The sequence below is a fragment of the Vigna umbellata genome, chromosome 1 (assembly GCF_029865625.1).
Source record: "Vigna umbellata cultivar VRB3 chromosome 1, Vumbellata_1.0, whole genome shotgun sequence".
NCBI lineage: Eukaryota > Viridiplantae > Streptophyta > Magnoliopsida > Fabales > Fabaceae > Vigna > Vigna umbellata.
Window position 1 is genome coordinate 76,449,398 of NC_142165.1, and position 21,597 is coordinate 76,470,994.

The 21,597-nt window shown below is 36.2% G+C and overlaps 1 pseudogene; it reads left to right on the forward strand.

Annotated features, from left to right (window-relative positions):
- Positions 1-1,375: 1,375 nt before the first annotated feature.
- Positions 1,376-2,329, forward strand: LOC148206397 (signal recognition particle 43 kDa protein, chloroplastic-like; annotated as a pseudogene).
- The last annotated feature ends 19,268 nt before the right edge of the window (positions 2,330-21,597 follow it).

Sequence of the window (21,597 nt, forward strand, 5' to 3'; positions counted from 1 at the left end):
AGCAAAGTAAAAAATAGGAAGATTGTTCAGTGAGAAATGTGATTTAGGTCGCGTGTTCGGTGGAAAAGGAAGATTCAATGGCTGAACAGATGCCAACACTAATGCAGTCAAGGGAAACAACAACGATTATTTTTGCACATAGGCAATGGTTCTGGAACCGATGCATATACAGGCGAGGCAAAAAGTCTAACCATTTTTGTCTCGGTTGTGGACCGAGGCAAAAGGGATAGACTTTTTGCCTCGATTCAAAGGTAACCGAAGTAGTAGGATTTTCCTTTTTTTATTTTTTTTTAAAAAGGACTTTTCGCCTCGGTTCTCTTTGAACCGAGGGAGTATCTTGGACTTTTCCAATTTGACAGTTATGATTTGTACTCTCTTATCTCTTTTCGCAAGAAATGAAATAATTTTAATTTTCTTCTAAATTAAGTGATATTTTTCACTCAATTTTATCTCTCTTCTATTTTTCTCATTTCCCTCACTTTCTTTGAGTTTCCTGTCTTATAATCCAACAAAATTATGTCTTCCAAATTATAGTTATCAGGGAATAAAAACAAAAATGCTAACTTTTGTGGTAAACTCACAACAAATGAAATATATGGAAATGTTTGCAAATTTCATTGTTATCCTATAATAACTTATATAAATGACAACTTTTATCAACTTAATCATTTTATTGAATAAAATAATATATAACATATTAAAGAAATTAAATAATTTAAAAGTTCATGAACATGTGATATAATAATAATGGTTTTTTCTTATATATTAAATAGTAAATTGTTTATAAAAATAATGTGAAGCACAAACATACCAATTAATGTAATTCTATGAAAAATATAAACTAACCATTATATTAAAACTTTCATCCAAGTTAGATTGGTAAAATTTACTTTTCATAAAATGCTGATAATAATATATGTTTGTCGAGAGACCAACACTTCCTGTCAACGAATCCCATACTAATTACAACTCCCAAAACATTTATTACTTTCTAAATGGCCACTAGGGAGAAAGATTCAATAACATATTGTCTCCACAATACTCTGGTAAGAAAAAAACACCATTCCATAGTATTCCACATCATTTAGACACTTGCGAAGAGTATTCCACAGAATAGTCCCGAGAAGTAACCTGCTTATGACCAGAAATGATAAAAGACATGAATAGATATCACTCACCGAAAGAAGCAGAAGGTTTAGGGAGATTTATCATTTATCATATTGAGTGGGTTCACTTAAAGTATGAATCAATGATTCTACATAAACAAAACAAATCTAGGTAGTAAATATATATATATACCTGAGGTGAAAACTCCATAGGTTCTTTTACAGTTGGATAGGTGCCCACCTATAAAATAATAATGCCACTATCACTCCCACTGCCACATGTTCATCTTCAACCCTTCCAAACACACCATAGCAAAATCATTACACTAGATTATTAATGGAAGCTATTTTTGTCCCCAAACCATCTTCTCATTCTCACTTCAAAACTAAATTATCTTCCAACCCCAAACACTTCCTTAAACAACAACCGTTTCTCACCATCCTCCAAAACTCCACGCGCTTCCGCCTCGTCATCGTCCCACTCCCAACCCAACAACAAGCAGCTTCCAAAGACACCAAAGACGAGTCCTATGGTGAAGTCAAAGGCATCATCGGCAATAGAGCCCTTGATGCTGCCGCCGGAATAGAGTACCTCATTGAGTGGAAAGAGAACAACGAGTCGTCTTGGGTTCCGACATACTTCATAGCCAAAGACGTCATCACCGAGTACGAAACCCCGTGGTGGACCATCGCGAAGAAGGCCGATGAGCCCGCGCTGAGGAACCTCATGGAATCCAACGACGACTGTGATGTCGACGATGTGGACGCCAAAGGTCGTATCGCGCTCCTCTTCGTAGCTGGACTTGGCTAAAAACCGTGCGTGATGATGCTAACAGAAGCCGGCGCGAACCACTGTGACCGCAGCAACGGTCTCACTTTGCTGCACATGGCGACAAGGTACGTGCGACTCGGTGTTGCGAAGGTGATGTTGGATCTAGGCTTGGGAGATTTTGAAGGCAACGTCGAAGGGGAATCTGTTACAGTTCGAGGGTAAGATTGGGCTTGAGGGAGTGGTTAGGATTTTGGAAGGGGCTATGTTCGATTACGCCAAGTTTGAGTGGGTGAAAGATCTTGTAAGAGACTACGAGGGTAGAGGTTTATGCCTCGGTTCATCAGAGAACCAACGCAATAGACCTATCTCCAGACATAAAGCTTATTTGCAGTGGGTCAGCGTCATTTTCTACCTCGGTCCCTTGTGTAACCGAGGCAGTATATTTCCTTAGGTAGCGGTTGTCTTAGAACCGAGGCATATAGTGTCTCAAAATTTACAGATTTGCCACCGCGTTTTAATATACTTCGGTTTTTCAAAACCCGAAGCATAATGGGTGATTTAAAATACGGATTTTGCACTAGTGCAAAATGAGGATGTAATTGGTGAATTTGGTAGAGAAGGTTGAGCGAGGAAAAATCAAGTCGTAAAATGTGATTCGTTGATGTGAATCACAACGATGAAGACTCTGTGAGAGTGATGAGGTAAGGAGATTCACGAGCTCGGGAGGAAGCTAGGTTTAGGTTGTTGGACTCGTAAAAGATCAAACTATTGTCGCTTCGTGACCGAGATATCATTCCATAACCACCATTGTGTCTTCTCACCTCCTATGAGGGTTACCAAGGTTAGTGCATTCATATTAGGTTTAGTTAATTACTTAGTTAAATATGGCTTGGATTAGGCATGTTTTTGGAAAAAGGGTTGTTTGATACATGTAGGTGTTTGAAGGTGTGGACCTTGTGGGGAAAAGGCTCGAGGTGACTTGCACTAGTGCAGAAAACACTTTAAACGTCTGTTATTTTGGGCTTTTTACGTCCGACCCCTACTCGACATCTATATGGGTGACGTTGATGGGACGTCTAACTGTACAAATCAGACATCTAAGACCCTGGAACGTGCTTGGCCTCTATAATTCATTGGACGTCTCTGTATACACTGATAGACGTCTATAGACGTCTGATGTGGCATTAACAGACGTCTAGTGGGTATTTTTTTAAAATTAATTTATTTTTGCAATAAAACCACACCTGAAAAGTAGAAAATTGTCCCAGAACATTATAATATAATATATAAACTCGTTTGAAGTTAACAAAGTATTAAAAAACAATCCAAAACCTAAATTATCAAAAGTTAAAGTTAAACTAAATGTAAATGTTCAACAACAATAATAAATCTTCATATCTAGGTCCATCTTTGCAGAATATAAGTTGTCCATTCCTGTCTTATCTTCTTAATTGCATCATCTGGTATAGCAGATGTATTCTTGAAGCGAACCAAAATGAATAAAGATGCATTATGTATCTAAAACAACAAAGTTAAGTTGTTTGAAACTAAGAATCTAAATAAGTTAAGCATCATTACCTCATTCCAGTCATCTATAATGACAACTCGAATGATGGTCGTAATCCAAGACATGACATAGTAGCCACATTCCCATGAATCTAGCTTCTTGTTACACTAAAATGACAAACTAAATAGTCAAGCATTTAGATCATTCAATAACTCGATTTTGAATTAGAACTATAAATGACTTACAACCTTTGGATAGAGGACGGATACTAGCTGACCTCGATTTTTACCCATTACTCTATTTACATTGAAAACACAAGGTAATATTAATATAACTATATTTATCATAAAAATTGAAGGTTAAAATGAATTTAAAAAATAAAAAGAGAAACACTTACCCTTGAAGCATGTTTCTCAAGTCAATTTTCATCTTCCTATGCAGCGAACATCCTCTAAATGATCAGTCAACAATTCTTCCACATAATTCGTTCCTCGTGATGTGGTAAGCTGGTCCAGTACATCTCCATGCCAAGTTCGAACGGTTTAAGTTCTCATTATGCCAAACATGAATAGATGGTCACGCATATTTCCTAAGTCTTGGAGTGTTTGATTAAGACAACGAACACAAGGACAAAAATATGTCCCGTTCACAAACTTAGCATTATGTTCAACATATTGCAAGAACTCTGAAACACCATTCTCATATTCTTCACTGATGCAACGTTAATTCATCCAGTTTCGACCCATACTATGTTCGTAATATACTTCATCAGTTTCAATTTTTTAACTCTCACATGGTTAGGCCCTACCTATTTAGAAAAAATATTTTTCATAATTTGCTAAGACACATGCAAAGAAGTCTACATCATAAATTTGATAAGATTTTGGTAGCATTTCGCATTGGTCTTCAATATACACGAAATAAGAATAGTCAGGGATGACCACAATCAAATATGCATCCGGAGAACAACACAAATACTGAACCAAAATTATATCAATCTTATCCATAAACTCCAACGTACATGTTATAGCAAATTATGAAAAATTGATAACTTTTTGGCAAGTATACCAAATCATTCAAGTAATACAATAAAATAAGTTAAGAGTATCGTTCTCCCAAGGGAATTTGAGTCATGTTATTCAATTAAAATTATTTATCAAGATCAATTACTGATGACAACATTTGTGATTTCAATATGGAAATTAACATGAAAGTAACAACGTAAAAAGAATTAAGATTGAAAAATACGATAAAAGATCACTGGAATTGGTCTTTGACTAACATTTCAGTAAAATCTTGGACAACATACATTCTTTGTTCAAGAATTCACATAAGAGTATCTTGGTTTAATTCCTTAAAACAAGTTCTAAAATTATCTATTGAATTATTAATTCCTCAATTAATTCAACAAATAATTTTGCATTAGATTCAGATGTTGAGAATGACCAAAAGCACAAAAGCTATTCCTAGCATAGTTACTTTTAGTTTCTTTTCTTACGTTTTTGGTTCTAAAAATACTTCCCAGTATAAAAGAACTTTTAAAGAGAATTATACTTTCGTATAATCAAAAGCAAGTCAAGAAAAGAACAAGAACAAAAACATATATTGCACAGGAAATTTACATTAATGTGTCGTCATACAACCAATTCCAATGAACAGAAAGATTAGTCTATCCTAGACATCTCAAACGTACTCTTTTCAGCAATTCCTTGCAGAAAGTGAAGTCTTGATGTCTTGAAAGGTCTCCTCAGTGTCTCTTGAGTTCTCTAATATTTTTCTCGCTTTGTTCATGTGTCAGAAGATAGATTCTGTCTTTTTGTCACGTCTTTTAAAGCCACTTAACTTCATTAATTCGCTCAGCGCACATGTGTGTATGCGCTGTGCAATTTTTTCTTAACTACTGCACTTCAACTGATGATATTCGCACAACGCACAGGTACTGGTGCTCTATGCGAATTCCCTCCTTCTAGCAGTGCAGATTTTGGCTTTCGCTTTGCGAGAATTGGCCGACAAAGTGTCCAAATAACAATCTTTCCGACAAAGTGTCCAATGTTTACCTATTACAATTTTTCAATGAGGAACAACATGAATAATTGAAAGATTAAGCCCATTTATAAGTGTAAAAACAACTCTTTTTCACACTTATCAGCAATATGGAAGTTATCCCTAAAGAGGAGTGCAACGCCGTTGATGAGAGGGTCGCACCTCACACAAAAGTTGTTTGCAAAATTAATGCAGTATAGACTAGGAAGTGACTCCTAGGTCGTCTCTCAAGGACCAAATTGTGGCTCTGTCTCAGATCAACACGTAGTGGGGGGGTTTATGAATCTTTTTGGTTGTGGATAAAATTAAAAAGCGTTGAAATAAAATTCAAAACAGTAAAACGAAATTTAAACAACATGAAACAGTAAAAACAGATCTGGAACAAAAAACAAAAGTACAGAAAATGAAAGATGAATGACCCCTAGTTGCGGCTGCCCTTATTTGAAGGTTGAATGACCCCTGGTGACCTTTGTGTGAAAGATGAATCTCCAAATTCCACATGTCCTGCCCTAATGAACCAGCGTGTTTTTATTCTCTAGCCCGAGACACACTTTTTTCTCACTTGCTCGTGCTGGATGTGGGCCGTGGAATGTTGCTGCCCTTTTCTTCTAATTCAATCCATGGACGCTGCTTTCCACTCTGCTGGACGTGCGTGTGTAGTGTGCTGGACGCGTGTTCATGCTTCTTTCCAGCCAGCAGCCTCTGCTTTCTTCCGTGTGCACCTCCCATTCTCTCCAAGCACACACCTCTTTTTCTAGGCCAGCTTGCTGCTGCTACTGGGACGTGAGTGCCTCCCAGTTGAATCCAGCTTCTGGACGTGTGCTTTTGATGGATGTCACCCCTCCAAGCTGCTTCACTTCTTCAATTAAAACCAATCAGCCCTTTAATTTGCTGGACGTGCACTTCCAAATGGAACCGTGAGTGCTGGAAAATGCTGTTCGTCACTGCTGCTTCTCCAAGCCCAAGTGCGTGTTGCTGCTAGGCGTTCTTCCCCCTTCACGCTAGACTGTGGAATTCTCTGCTGGACGTGCGTTATTCTCCAAGCTGCTATCCGCGTGCGTCACACCCTTTCCAAGCTGTTGGACGCTCCCCATGGGCCGTCTCTGTGTGAACCCCGCGTGGACGTCCATTGCTGCTGTCCTCTCCTGGACCTCTACTCCGCGTGAAGCTGCTGTGATGGACGTGATGGACTCTTCTGCATTGGACACCACCCGCTGCTGCTGGACGTACCCCCAAGCTGCTGTGCTGGACCGCCAAAGGAAGGTCTTCTCGCTTCCCCAGCTGGACGCTGCTATCCGCGTGAAGCCAAACCAGGCCGTGCGTTCTCTTCATTTTGCAGCTCCCAAGCTTGCTAGACCGCTCGTTCATTCTTAAAGCAAAGAAAAAGGAGCTTCTCCAATCAAGCCCATCTCCATGTGCACTCCCATAATTTAAATCCACACCTCCTCACTCATTTTAGTTTAAAGTATATTGATGTGGCATTTTCTTTTGACCTCCAAATGTTCCAAATTGTATTTCCAACATTTTCCATGCAATTAATAATGCAAATAATTTGCTCAAATAATCCAAATTAATTAAAATTAGAATTTTTGGTCAAATTAAGCATAATTAGTAAAAATGGGAAAATACTGGACAATTAAGCACAATTCCCCGATTAATTCTAGCACAATAAACTAAGTGAAGTGAACAAAATATTGACTCATCAGCCGTTATCACTGAGAGTGGCAAGTTTGTAGATGAGAAAAAAATAGAGAGAAAATAAGAAGAAAGTGTAAGCGAAAAAGAGAAAGATGAAGAGAAAGAAAAAGAGGAGAGTGAGATAAAAGAAAAAGAAGAAGAGAGGGAAGAAAAGAAAAGAAAAAGAGAGAGGAAGAAGATGAGAGAAAAATATAGAGAAAAGAGAAAGAAAACTTGAGTGAAAAAGAGAAATATATAGAAAAAGAAGAGAGTGAGAGAAAAGAAAAGGAAAAAGAGAGGGAAGAAAAGAAAAAAAGGAGAGGAAGAGGATAAGGAAAAAAGGAAAGAATTATATGAAAAACCTCTTCATTACCCAAATAATTATTCTAGGAAGGAGAAGGAAAGACAATTTGAGCAATCCATGGAAATCTTTGAGGAATTGGAAATCTTTGAGGAATTGGAGATTAAAATCTTTAATATCAAACTTCTCGGTGATGTTAACTTCCTAAACAAATTCAACAAAAAGAGAAAAAGTCCAGAGGAGGAAACAATTGAGGAACAAGGCAATTGTAGTGTAATCTTGCAGAAGGTGCTTCCTCCCAAAGCTAAAGATCCGAGAAGTTTCACTATTCCCTGCACTATTGGGAGTCATGAAATATGGAAAGCCATAATTGATTTAGGGTCCAGTATCAACTTGATACCCTTATCTGTACTTGAAAATGTTACCAATAAGGAGTATTGGTAAATCTTGAAGAAAATTGTTTTGATGATGTTGCAAGAAGTTTTAGTTGAAGAAGATATTAGAATTATTTAAAAGCAATTTGTATAAATTAAATATAGTAGGAAAGTCTTGTAACTTTGTAAAACTTGCATTTTTTTACTGCCATAATCGATTATGGAATGTCAATAATCGATTATCACAAGTCATCCAGGAATAATCGATTATCACCTCATATAATCGATTATCACATTCTTGAAAACCTGTAACGGACTTGAATAATCGATTATCACTTACAATAATTGATTATTTGTGGCAGTTGAGACTTAACCTTAGATATTCAGAACAGCTAGCTATATATTGGGTTTCTGTGAAGATCACTAGTAACGTTGTTGAACAGAAGCTCTTGCAGAATACTGTTTGTCAGAGGAAGTTCTCAGAAGCTATAGTTCAAGTTCCCTTGCTTGGTCTCGTGAACAGGAGAGGCTCGTGTGTCGTGTGTCGATAGTCGGAGCAAGCTCTCTTCGAGTTAGCAAGGTGCTCTGCCTGGTCTCGTGAATAGGAGAAGCTCGTGATTCGTTTGTCGATAGTCGGAGTGGTTCTCTTCGAGTTGGCAGAGTGTTCTTCTTCTGGTTCGTTCGTCGAAGGAAGGTTTATTTATCTGCTTTATTCACTATTTGTTGTAATCTGTGAAACATATTTTTAGTGGAATTGTTAATCACTTTTTATAGTGATTAACGACTGGATGTAGATTCTGTTGAATCGAACCAGTATAAAAATTACTCGTTTGATTTTCTATTCCCTACACTCTTTATCTTTTACGCATATCAACTGTTTGATTAATTTTCTGAAAGAAAATTATTTTTACTAAAAGGACCAAATTATTTTTAATTGTGATCGAACACGCTTTCCGCTCTCTGAGTTTTAATTCCGCTGCGCTATACTCTTCGAAAAATACCCCCTCCGATACCAACAATTGGTATCAGAGCTTGCTTTGATAGTTTTTCAAAAAAAAAATATTTGCGAAAATGGCCGGTCACAATCAAAACCATGTATATGCTGAGGGTGCTTCCATTAACAGACCTCCATTGTTTACTGGTGATAACTATGCTTTTTGGAAAGTGAGAATGGAGATTTTTATGGGGTCTGTTGACAGAGGCATCTGGGAAGCTGTACAAAATGGTCCTTATATTCCTAAAAACAGAGTTGAAGGTGTAGAAGTAGAAAAACCATTTTTTGAGTGGACTAATGAAGAAAATAGACGAGCTCAGTTTGATATTAAAGCTCGTAATATTATTTCATCTGCTGTTGTGCTTGATGAATTTTATAGAATTTCTGTGTGTAAGACAACACAGCAAATGTGGGAAGTTCTGAGAGTCACACATGAAGGAAGAGAGGATGTGAAACGTGCAAGGAAGAACACTCTCATTCAGGAGTATGAGATGTTCAGAATGCAACCTGGAGAAACAATTTCTGATGTCCAAAAGCGTTTCACTCACATAGTGAACCACTTGACAGGGTTGGGTAAGACTTTTGACACTGATGAATTGAATGTAAAAATTTTGAAATCATTGGACAGGTCGTGGCAACCAAAGGTAACTGCCATCTCTGAGTCTCAAAATCTCACTCAAATGTCAATGCCAATTTTGTTTGGGAAACTCCGTGAGCATGAGCTTGAGTTGAGAAGATTGACAGCTGAAGAAGATCAAGGCAAAAGAAAGACACTAGCCTTCAAGTCCGAAATCTCCAAAGTAAAGAAATCTAAAAGGATTGAAGATGATGATTCTGATGATGAGGAGAACATGAGCCTCATGATAAAGAAATTTGCCAAGTTTATGAAGGCAAAAGGTAAGGACAAATTTCGTAAAGAAAGGAGAGAAAATCAAGAATCTCCTTCAAGTGTTAAATGCTATGGATGTGGAGAAAAAGGGCACATGAAAACTGAATGTCCAAAGAACAAGAAAAGTGAAGAAAAGAAAGAAAGGAAATTCCCAAAGAAGAAGAAAGCTTACATAGCTTGGGAAGACAATGCATCTAGCTCAATAAGCTCAAGTGATTCAGATGAAGAAGCCAATATTTGTCTAATGGCTGACTCAGAAGATACTGGAAGCCAAGTAAGTGATTCCAGCTTTGAATCTAGTGAATTAGACTTGCAAAAGGCCTTCTGTGAATTGTTGATTGAATCTGAAAAACTTGATGTTGCACATAAAAAACTTAAGAAAGAGCATAATGAATTAAAACTGAATTATGAAAAGTTGCTTGATGATGAAGTTGTCTTAAGAAATAAAGTTAGTTCTTTAGAAACAAAATTATCTGATGCAAATGCTACTGTTGAACCTGTTGAATGCTTGTCTTGTAAGAATCATATGTTTGATATTGACATACTTGAAAACTTACTTGCAAAGGAAACCAAGAATAATTCACATGCTAAGACAAACCTTAAGAAAAGCAATGTTGAAAATAGAAATATGCATCAAATAAATAAGTCCAAAGTAAGAAGAACTCGTAGAGTTTGGGTTGAAAAAGGGACTTTTGTAAAAACAAAGTAAGTAATGCTTGTTGTTTTTACTGTATGAAGCATGGACACACATCAAACAAATGCAACATTAAACATTTTGGTGTTCCAAATGGTAAATATGCATGGGTTAAAGTTGTAAAATGATTTATACTTGCATGAACTAACCCCAAGGACCTATAATTAGATTGGGGACCTAAAACTCTTGCTAATTTGTTTTGTAGGAATCTACTAAGTCAAAGAAGTCATTGTGGTATCTTGACAGTGGATGTTCAAGACACATGACCGGTGACAAGAAAAGATTCATCTCTTTTGAGAAGAAAAAGCAAGGATTTGTAACTTATGGGGATAACAACAAAGGTAGAATCAAGGGTACCAGAGACATTGGAGGAGGAAATACATTAACTATAAGAGATATGCTATATGTTGAAGGCCTCAAGCATAACCTCTTAAGCATAAGTCAATTATGCGACAAAGGTCTCAAGGTAACTTTTGAAAGTGATAAATGCACTGTTTACTTTAAAGATTCTACTGATATTGCTTTGCAAGGTGTTAGGCATAACAATATTTATTTGATTGATATTGAAAGTGCATCTAATCATAGTATAACATGCTTAGTTGCTAAAGAAGAAAATCCTTGGCTATGGCATAAAAGAGCTGCACATATTCATATGCAACATTTAAATAAATTGATTTCAAAAGATCTTGTGATTGGTTTGCCTAAACTGAAATTTGAGAAGGACAAATTATGCACTGCATGTCAAAAAGGTAAACAAACCAAATCTTCATTTTCATCCAAAAGCATGATTTCAACATCAAAACCTTTAGAACTTTTGCATATGGACTTATTTGGTCCATCTAGAATTAAAAGTTTTGGTGGAAATTACTATGCTCTTGTAATTGTTGATGATTACACAAGATTCACTTGGACCTTCTTTTTAAATTTGAAAAGTGAAGCTTTCAAAGCCTTTAAATCTTTTGCTAAACGTATTCAAAATGTAAAAGACTTGAAAATCAAAATTTTGAGAAGTGATCATGGTGGTGAATTTGAAAATGAATCGTTTGGAAAATTTTGTGAAGAATTTGGCATTGCACATAATTTTTCTGCACCTAGAACTCCCCAACAGAATGGTGTTGTTGAAAGGAAAAATAGATCATTAGAAGAATTAGCTAGAACACTTATGAATGAATCTGATGTGCCAAAATACTTTTGGGCTGATGTAGTAAGTACTGCTTGTTATGTGTTAAATAGGATGCTTATTAGGCCAATTCTAAAATTAACTCCATATGAACTGTTGAATGGTAGAAAACCAAATATATCTCATTTGAAAATTTTTGGATGCAAATGCTTTGTCTTAAATAATGGAAAAGATAATCCTGGAAAATTTGATGCAAAATCTGATGAAGCAATTTTTCTAGGATATTCTTTGAGTAGTAAAGCTTATAGAGTGTTCAATAGAAGAACACTGATAATTGAAGAATCAATGCATGTTGTCTTTGATGAGATTGTAGACCTTGAGGTAAATCCTCTTGAGTCAAATAGACCCATTGCAGGTGATGAGGATTACTTAAAAGAAGCCCTTGAGGAGATGTATCTAAATGAAAATTATCCTCCGGAGCTTCAAGAAACACCCCAAGTCGTTGATTCCAAAAGCTATCAACAACCAAGAGGACTATCTTTGGACAACATCATAGGAGATATATCAAAAGGGGTAACTACTAGACATAATTTAAATAACTTTTGTCTAACTGTTGCTTTTGTGTCTCAAGTAGAACCTAAAAATATAAAGGAAGCTCTTCAAGATGACAAGTGGTGCATTGCTATGCAAGAAGAGCTAAATCAATTTGAAAGGAATGAAGTTTGGGAACTTATTCCAAAACAAGAAGAATTCCAAGTCATAGGAACAAAATGGGTATTCAGGAACAAGCTTGATGAGGATGGAAACATCACAAAGAATAAAGCAAGGCTAGTTGCTAAGGGATACTGTCAAGAGGAAGGTATAGATTATGATGAAACGTATGCACCGGTAGCCAGGTTAGAAGCAATTAGATTATTACTTGCATATGCATCCTTGATGAAATTTAAACTATATCAAATGGATGTAAAAAGTGCTTTCTTAAATGGTTTTATAAAAGAAGAAGTGTATGTTAGTCAACCTCCTGGCTTTGAAGATTTTAAATTCTTTGATCATGTTTACAAGTTGAAAAAGGCCCTTTATGGTCTTAAACAAGCACCTAGGTCTTGGTATGAAAGACTTAGTACCTTTTTAATTGAAAATGAATTTTTTAGAGGAAAGGTTGATTCAACCTTATTCATTAAGAAAGTAGGAAAACACATTTTAATCGTGCAAGTTTATGTAGATGATATCATTTTTGGGTCAACTGATGATTCTTTGTGTGAAGAGTTTGCAAAAATAATGCAAGGTGAATTTGAGATGTCTATGATGGGTGAGTTAAACTTTTTCTTAGGACTACAGATAAAACAAATGAATGGTGGAACATTCATCTCTCAAACTAAATACTGTAGAGAAATTCTTAGAAAATTTGGTATGGATAGCTGCAAGGAAGCTAGTACCCCCATGGGTACTTCATGTTATTTAGATAAGGACGAAATTGGAAAAGGAGTGAATGAAACCATGTTTAGAGGCATGATAGGATCCTTGCTATACTTAACTGCTAGTAGACCAGATATTATGCAGAGTGTTTGTGTTTGTGCTAGATACCAAGCCAATCCTAAAGAATCTCATTTGACTGCAGTTAAGAGAATTCTAAAATATCTTAAGGGAACTACTTCATTTGGACTTTGGTATCCCTCTGATGCCTCACCTAGTTTAATAGGATACTCTGATGCAGATTATGGTGGCTGTAAAATTGATAGAAAAAGTACTAGTGGAACCTGTCATTTCTTGGGATGTTCTTTAGTGTCATGGCACTCAAAGAAACAAGCATGTGTAGCTTTGTCTACCACCGAAGCTGAATATATTGCAGCTGGAAACTGTTATGCCCAAATTTTGTGGATGAAACAGCAACTGGAAGACTTTGATATCTTCCTTGATGATATTACTTTAAAATGTGATAATACTAGTGCTATAAATTTAACTAAGAATCCCATAATGCACTCAAGAACTAAGCACATTGAGATTAGACATCATTTCTTGAGAGACCATATTCAAAAGGGGGATTGTCAAATTGAATATGTTGATACCTTACATCAATTAGCTGATATTTTCTCCAAGGCGCTACCTAAGGATAGATTTTTTGAGCTTAGAAGAGAGTTAGGAGTACTAGACATGTCTTAGGATCAATGCTTTTGAAAATTTTCACATTTTCGTAAAATTGATGCTTCATAATCGATTATCACAAGTCATAATCGATTATCATCAGGCATAATCGATTATCATCATGCACAATCGATTATCATGCTAACAGTTTCAAAAATAAAGTCCTGAGTTTTAGATATAGGTTCTATGTTAGCATGTTTTGTTGTTTGCTTGCTATTTCATCTATGTTATAATTCTGTCTTTTATGTTTCTTCTTGTAATGTAATCTTTCTTTTCAATAAATAAAATGATCTCTTGATTATATGCATACTTTGTTTAATTGAGGGGCAGATCGTTTTTAGGGGGAGTTTTTTTTCACATCAAATCTTGTTACTTATGATCAAAAAGGGGGAGAAGAATAATATAAGGGGATAAGTATACATTAATACAGGTATTGCTAACTCTGTTGTTGTCTGTTAGCTTGTATGTTTTGCAGGTAAGCCAAAATTGCTTTTAAAATTGAATTTTTTGATCATCATCAAAAAGGGGGAGATTGTTACCAATAAGGAGTATTGGTAAATCTTGAAGAAAATTGTTTTGATGATGCTGCAAGAAGTTTTAGTTGAAGAAGATATTAGAATTATTTAAAAGCAATTTGTATAAATTAAATATAGTAGGAAAGTCTTGTAACTTTGTAAAACTTGCATTTTTTTACTGCCATAATCGATTATGGAATGTCAATAATCGATTATCACAAGTCATCCAGGAATAATCGATTATCACCTCATATAATCGATTATCACATTCTTGAAAACCTGTAACGGACTTGAATAATCGATTATCACTTACAATAATTGATTATTTGTGGCAGTTGAGACTTAACCTTAGATATTCAGAACAGCTAGCTATATATTGGGTTTCTGTGAAGATCACTAGTAACGTTGTTGAACAGAAGCTCTTGCAGAATACTGTTTGTTAGAGGAAGTTCTCAGAAGCTATAGTTCAAGTTCCCTTGCTTGGTCTCGTGAACAGGAGAGGCTCGCGTGTCGTGTGTCGATAGTCGGAGCAAGCTCTCTTCGAGTTAGCAAGGTGCTCTGCCTGGTCTCGTGAATACGAGAAGCTCGTGTTTCGTTTGTCGATAGTCGGAGCGATTCTCTTCGAGTTGGCAGAGTGTTCTTCTTCCGGTTCGTTCGTCGAAGGAAGGTTTATTTATCTGCTTTATTCACTATTTGTTGTAATCTGTGAAACATCCTTTTAGTGGAATTGTTAATCACTTTTTATAGTGATTAACGACTGGATGTAGATTCTGTTGAATCGAACCAGTATAAAAATTACTCGTGTGATTTTCTATTCCCTACACTCTTTATCTTTTACGCATATCAACTGTTTGATTAATTTTCTGAAAGAAAATTATTTTTACTAAAAGGACCAAATTATTTTTAATTGTGATCGAACACGCTTTCCGCTCTCTGAGTTTTAATTCCGCGGCGCTATACTCTTCGAAAAATACCCCCTCCGATACCAACAGAAAAGATTTGTGGTTTTGAAGTCAAACATGACTCTGCAAAAGATGAATAGATCCACTAAGACCAAGATTAAAGTTGGAATTGGTTGATGTAGACATGAGCTTATTGGGTCAAGCTAGTGACGTTAAAGAAGCGCTTACTGGGAGGCAACTCAGCTTTCTAAACCTTTCTTTTTAATTTTCTGTTTTGTTATTTGTTTTCTTTTTAATTTTCTGTTTTGTTATTTGTTTTCTTTTTAATTTTATGTTTTGTTATTTTTTTTCTTTTTAATTTTCTATTTTGTTATTTTTTTTCTTTTTAATCAATTGTTTTGTTTTTGTACTTTGTTTTAATGAACTACACTACTTTGATGCAACTGTGATGTGTTTTGTGATGAGTATTACTTTGTGATATTCTGGTGTATTGATTGATGTTGAGATAATGCATGATGTGAAACAAGTTCTTGAGATAAAATTTGATTGAGATACTGAGCAAGATGTTGTTCTGAATTCTGAGACTTGAGAGTTTACCTATGTGAGTTTTGGGCTTCAGAGTTGTGAATAATTGTTATTACTTTGGAAGCATGAATGATTTTGCCCAAATTTTCTGTGATTGAACTATTTGTTTGCAGGTTTCATATGATCAAGGCCATCTTTTGTTATCCCTTAATTTTTTTAGCCTACTCATGAGTTTTTCCAAATAAAAAGAGAATAGTTTGTTCCATCCTTTGAACCTTTAGCCTTAACCATGTTTTGAAAACCCTATATTAAATTCTTTACCTTGTGTTGAGTTGAGAATATTTGTGAGGTATTGATAAAGGTTCAAGTTTGGGGTCGCTAGAAAAATAAGCAGTGAGGACAAAGAAAAAAAAAGAAAAAGAAAAATCAAAAGAAAAGAAAATAAAAAGAAAGAAAAGAAAGCTCACTGCAAGGGAAAAAGGTTGGGAAAATCCTCTTGAAAAGAGAACCTGTGTGTAATTGTTAATTTCATAAATATCTCTCTTAACTCAAGGATTTTGCTTTCCTGAAAAACCATGTTTCTTCTTAGCCCAGCCAAGTTACAAGCCAAGAAAAGCCCTTATGATGAAAACGTACTTGTGAGTATGTTTGATTATGGTTAAATGAAAGGCAAAATTAATTTGTGTGACATTGTGATAGCAGAGTGAAAGAAACACCAACACCTTACTATACACCTGTGAGTTGAGTGATACACTTCTAAGTGCTTGAGTGATACACTTTTGAGTGCTTGAGTGAAACACTTTATTTGGTGAGGGGTAGTTCTCTGAATTTCTGATTGCATCTCTGCTTGATTGATTGATCATTCTTAAGGATAGCATCTATTAAAATACATAAGCATCACACTGATTTTAATTGATTAAGGCATCTGTACATCTTGGCTGAGATCTTTATGCTGAATTGATAAAAGTGATTTCTTGTCTTGGAAGGAAAAGTTTTTTTAAAAATGTTGAGTCATTGTAGTGATTGTTCTAAAAAGCTAAGTTACATTTTGTTTTGCTTAAGGACAAGCAAATTTCTAAGTTTGGGGTTGTCTTAACGGTTGAAAATACCGTTATTTGTGATGTAATTTTGATTTTAAATACACCCTTTTTCACTTAGAAACTTGCTTGGACTCATGCTTTTTCATTAAGTTGTGTGAATAAGAGAGTTGAGGTTGAATTTGATTATTTTATGACTAATTACCCTTGTTTTGATAGATAATGAGAGAATGCGGAAAGCAAAGATGAAGTGCTAAGGAGATAGAGCTCAGAAAGGCCTGAAAAAGCACCTAAAGGAGGAACTGCACGAAGCTTGGGGCCCTGTCTGAGGCTTGAGCCTCGGAGGAAAATCGACTTCCACCGCCCGGGCGCCCTCCTAGGCCGCCCGGGCGGCGGCCCCCGAAGCCTGGGCGTCCAATTGAAGGCTTAGGCCCTACATGAGGATCATCCACCGCCCGGACGCCCTAAATGGGCGCCCCCGAGCGTCGCGCGTCGCAGATCCGACCCAATTTTTGTTCCGTTTCGACTCTTTTGGACCGGGCCCTATTTCTACTCTTTTTCCAACTTTATTTAAAGGACCAAGGCGCTCTAGGTTTTGTATCTCTGGTTGGAGCAACACAACAACACACTCTTCTACTCTCTAAAGGCGGACCTGGAGGCGGGAGCTTCCTCTTCTACTCTTAGGGTTTCACTATCTCATGTTTTTCCATTATTCATATAGTTTCTCCATGTGTATGGAGAACTAAACTCTATTTGTTGTTGTGGAATGATGTAACCTTGTGAGCTCTCATGTATTTGAATTGATTCTTAATTTATATACTTTTTCATTAATTATTAGGGAATTCATCTGTTTAAATGTTTGCTCTATTTAACTCATTTAGTAGCATGATTTATGAATTGCATGAGTGCCGGGAGGTTCCTTACAATTCAAGTTCTTGTTGAATTCTCCTAAGGGTAATATTTCTCAGGGATGAGGGTATGAGTACTTAGTCATCTTAAGCTCTTGACCTTCAGATATAATTTTCTAGGAACGCTAGGAATTGTACGAACTAGGAATTAAGGCAGGCTTATTGCACCGAGGGATCGGGTTCTAAGTAATTTAGTGAGTGACGTTAATATTAATGTAAAAAGAAGAATTCTTATATACATGAGAGTAAACTTGGTGAATCAAACCCTAACAACAAGCTCATCTCATTTTATAAACAACCTGTGTTCATCTTTGTGTTACTCTACTATTGATCAATTTGCATTCATATTTAATTTTATGTCTTTGCATTTGAAACCAACAATCTCGTTTTATTTAAGTCTTAATTAATTGAGTTATCACACAACTATTTAGTGTCGAGAGTCTTCAGGGATACGATATTTGGTCTTACCATTTTATATTACTTGTGCGATTTGGTAGACTTGTCAATCCATCAACATATGGTCTTAACAAATCCCCTAGAGTATGGTTTGGAAGATTTACAAAAGCAATGATTTCCTTGGGATACGCACAAAGCCAAGGAGATCATACTCTATTTATAAAGCACTCTTCTACAGGTAAACTCAGTCTATTGCTTGTCTATGTGGATGATATGATTATTGCAGGAGATGATGAAACAGAAAAATTGGCATTAAAAGATAAAGGTTTAATAGGTTCGGAGGTCCCTATATTTGCGGGTTCGTTTCACTTGGGTCCTCCAATTTTAAAAGTGATCAATTAGGTCCCTAATTTAACAAAATTGAGTCAATAATACCCTTTCCGTTAAATGCAAGGGAATCTGAATGCAAATTAAAAATTGCAGAAATTGCCACGTATTAAGCTCAAACTCTGCCACCTGCAAATAAAATGATGCCTCAGCATGCCACCTGTTTAATTTGCATTCAGATTCCCTTGCATTTAACGGAAAGGGTATTATTGACTCAATTTTGTTAAATTAGGGACCTAATTGATCACTTCTAAAGTTGGAGGACCCAAGTGAAACGAACCCGCAAATATAGGGACCTCCGAACCTATTAAACCAAAGATAAATTGACAGCTCAATTTGAAATGAAAGACCTAGGAAAACTCAAATATTTTCTTGGAATAGATGTTGCCTACTCTAAGAACGAATTTTTCATCCTCTAAAAGAAATATGTACTTGATCTCCTCAAAGAAACAGGAAAGTTGGGATTTAGAACCTCAACAGTTCCTATAAAACAAAATCATAGAATTGGAAGTGAAGAAAGTGTTTCTATAGAGAAGGCCCAATATCAGAGATTGGTAGGAAAATTGATTTATCTATCACACACAAGAATTGCTTATGCAGTTAGTGTAGTGAGCCAATTTATGCATGATTCGATAGAGAGACATGCAAACAGTTGACAAAATTCTCCAATACTTGAAGTCAAGTCCAAGAAAGGGCTATTATTCAAAAGGGAAGACACATTGACTATGAAGATATATACTGATGCTAACTATGCAGGTTCTATTATTGACAGAAAATCTACTTCTCGGTATTGTGTGTTTCTTGGAGATAGTCTGGTAACATGGAGAAGCAAAAAGCAAGATAGAGTATTCTATTCTACCTTGAGACACATGACCAAGAGTATTGAGACAAATCTTACCTTTTATGGACATAGTACATGATCCAGAAGGCTTACTCATTGATTCAACCATTGCTTTCAAGCGCTCGAGTTTCTCCTTATAAGCTTTCATATCAAGATCTGGTGGTGGTGGAGGATTAGACTATGAAGACTAGATTGATTGATGGCTTCTTGTTCTAAGGTAGTATGATTTACCCATCTTTGAGTAAACCCTTTGTTATTTCCCATGCGCTCGAGAACATTCTTTCTTCCATGGAGTTTGAAGCATGTTTCCTTGATCTGTCCAGATCTTTACAGTATGAATAATAATAGTCCCCATGAGTACCCTTTTCAAACGACTTTCCCCCAGCATTTGCTCCCTTATGGACTCTCTTTCCAATTATCATGGCAAAGCCTGTGTTTGAGATGTCCCCATTGAGCATGACCATTCTTCGAGTTTCTTCTCCTCTTACTATAAAAAAAAAACTTCTGATACGGATGGTAATTTTTCTCTTCCAAAAATCTGTACCTGAATTTGGTCGTTCTCCTGATTCAGGCCATGGAGAAATTTAAATATTCTTCCCTTTTCAATGAATTCAGCAAGTGCGACAACATCTGTTTTACACATCTTTATTGTTTGGTTCTGATGGAATTCCATCCAAAGACTATTCAGGATTTCGTGATATTCTAATACGGAAAGAGAGCCTTGTTTTGTATTAAATATCCTGTTTTCAATGTCATAGTAAGCAACAAGATCCTTTTTTTAATGAAAAAGTACTTTGTAAATCATCCCATATTTCTTCTGCAGAAGAATGAAACATATAATTTCTACTTACCTCAGGGATCATGGATTGCTACATACAAGTCATAATTAACGAATCTTCATTGTCCTAAATTGAAAAATGAGTGTCGTCTGGTCTTGGTCCTCCTCCATCTATGTGATCAATTCTTGAACGACCCTTGAGAACCCTTCGAATAAATTGGCTCCATTGTAAGAAATTCTGACCATGCAACCGACAGGTACCCCCTATATTTGGTAGGTCATTAGGACCCAAAGGAATACTTTTTATTTTAGACATCCCGTAGAACGCAACCAGGAGTCTCCAGTGACCTTTTCCAAGACGACGATCACATGTGGGTCACACCGAGAAAAGGAGCAGAACTTCAAACTCAAATCTACTCAAATATAGGCCAAACGGGTCATCACCGACCCTAGGAATAGACTCAGGGGGCTCCAGCGACTCTGTTTGTGGCGGCGGCGGCGGCGAGTGGGTCTCGCCGGAGGTGGGCGCGTGGGCTACACATGTCGGCGACGGTGGCGGTGCGTGGCAGTGCATGACAGCTTCTCTCACGGAGTGACTTCTGGAGTTGTGGTCGCCGGTGTTGGGCGCACCTTTCTGCCCTATCAACAACCCCAACCAACAACGGCGGTAGCGGCAGAGGTCGGACAGTGACGGCAAGGCGACTGTGCAGTGGAACGGAGCCCCAAGATCAAGAGCTTTGATATCATATTAGAAGATGGTTTTTAAGTCTAACTCAATCCCACAAAACCGACTTGTAAGATAAAGTTTGCATCCCAGTTATATATTATAATTTGATCTTATTTCTTGTATTGACTAAGACTCAAATATGATATAGGAAAGCTTTGTCGATATCACTCCAAATACTTATCTGCTTAAAAGTCACTAGGGTAGGGCTTCTGTTAAAGTTTCCATTAGCCCCTTCCTTTAAAATTAGTCTAACATTTATAGAGAGTTTCCTTTCTCACCCTTGACACCATTTCGCCAAACACCTGTTATCATTTTGCTTTCGCTAATCCATCCAAATTCGAGATTCCTTCCATCAATCTATGAAGCATGGAGTCATCATGTCTACATTGTTATCAGGTATCATGCTAAGCAGCTTCTGCAAAGTTCATCAAAGTGTATGTTTTACAATGGCTATAAGTAGTGTCGATTAAGTTGACTCTTATTAAAGAATTAATTTTGTTGCAATGCGATTAGGATGACCAAGATGATGCTAATTATTTCATAGTAGAGTTGGCCTTAATGAGGGTTTAGGGTGTATCTAGAAGAGAGATAATATTTATAAAGCATGACTTCTATAAACAAATAAATAAAAAATTTGTCACATTTTCAAAATACGATTTCTTTCTTTCTAGTTAGTCTAAAATAGTGAAAAACACCATGTTTTTATTTGAAAGTCATATTATTGAAAGGACTTATCTACTGTGTAATTTTTTAAAAGTTTACTCAATTTTGATAAATTTGAAAAAAATATTTACGCCAATCTAAAAAAAGAACTGATAGTAAGACTTTATATAGAACAATGAAAATATACATTGCATAACATTGGAGTAGTTACTTCAAATAAAATATTGGAACGCGTTCAAAAAAAAAAACATGTAGAATAAATATATATATATATATATATATATATATATATAGTTCTT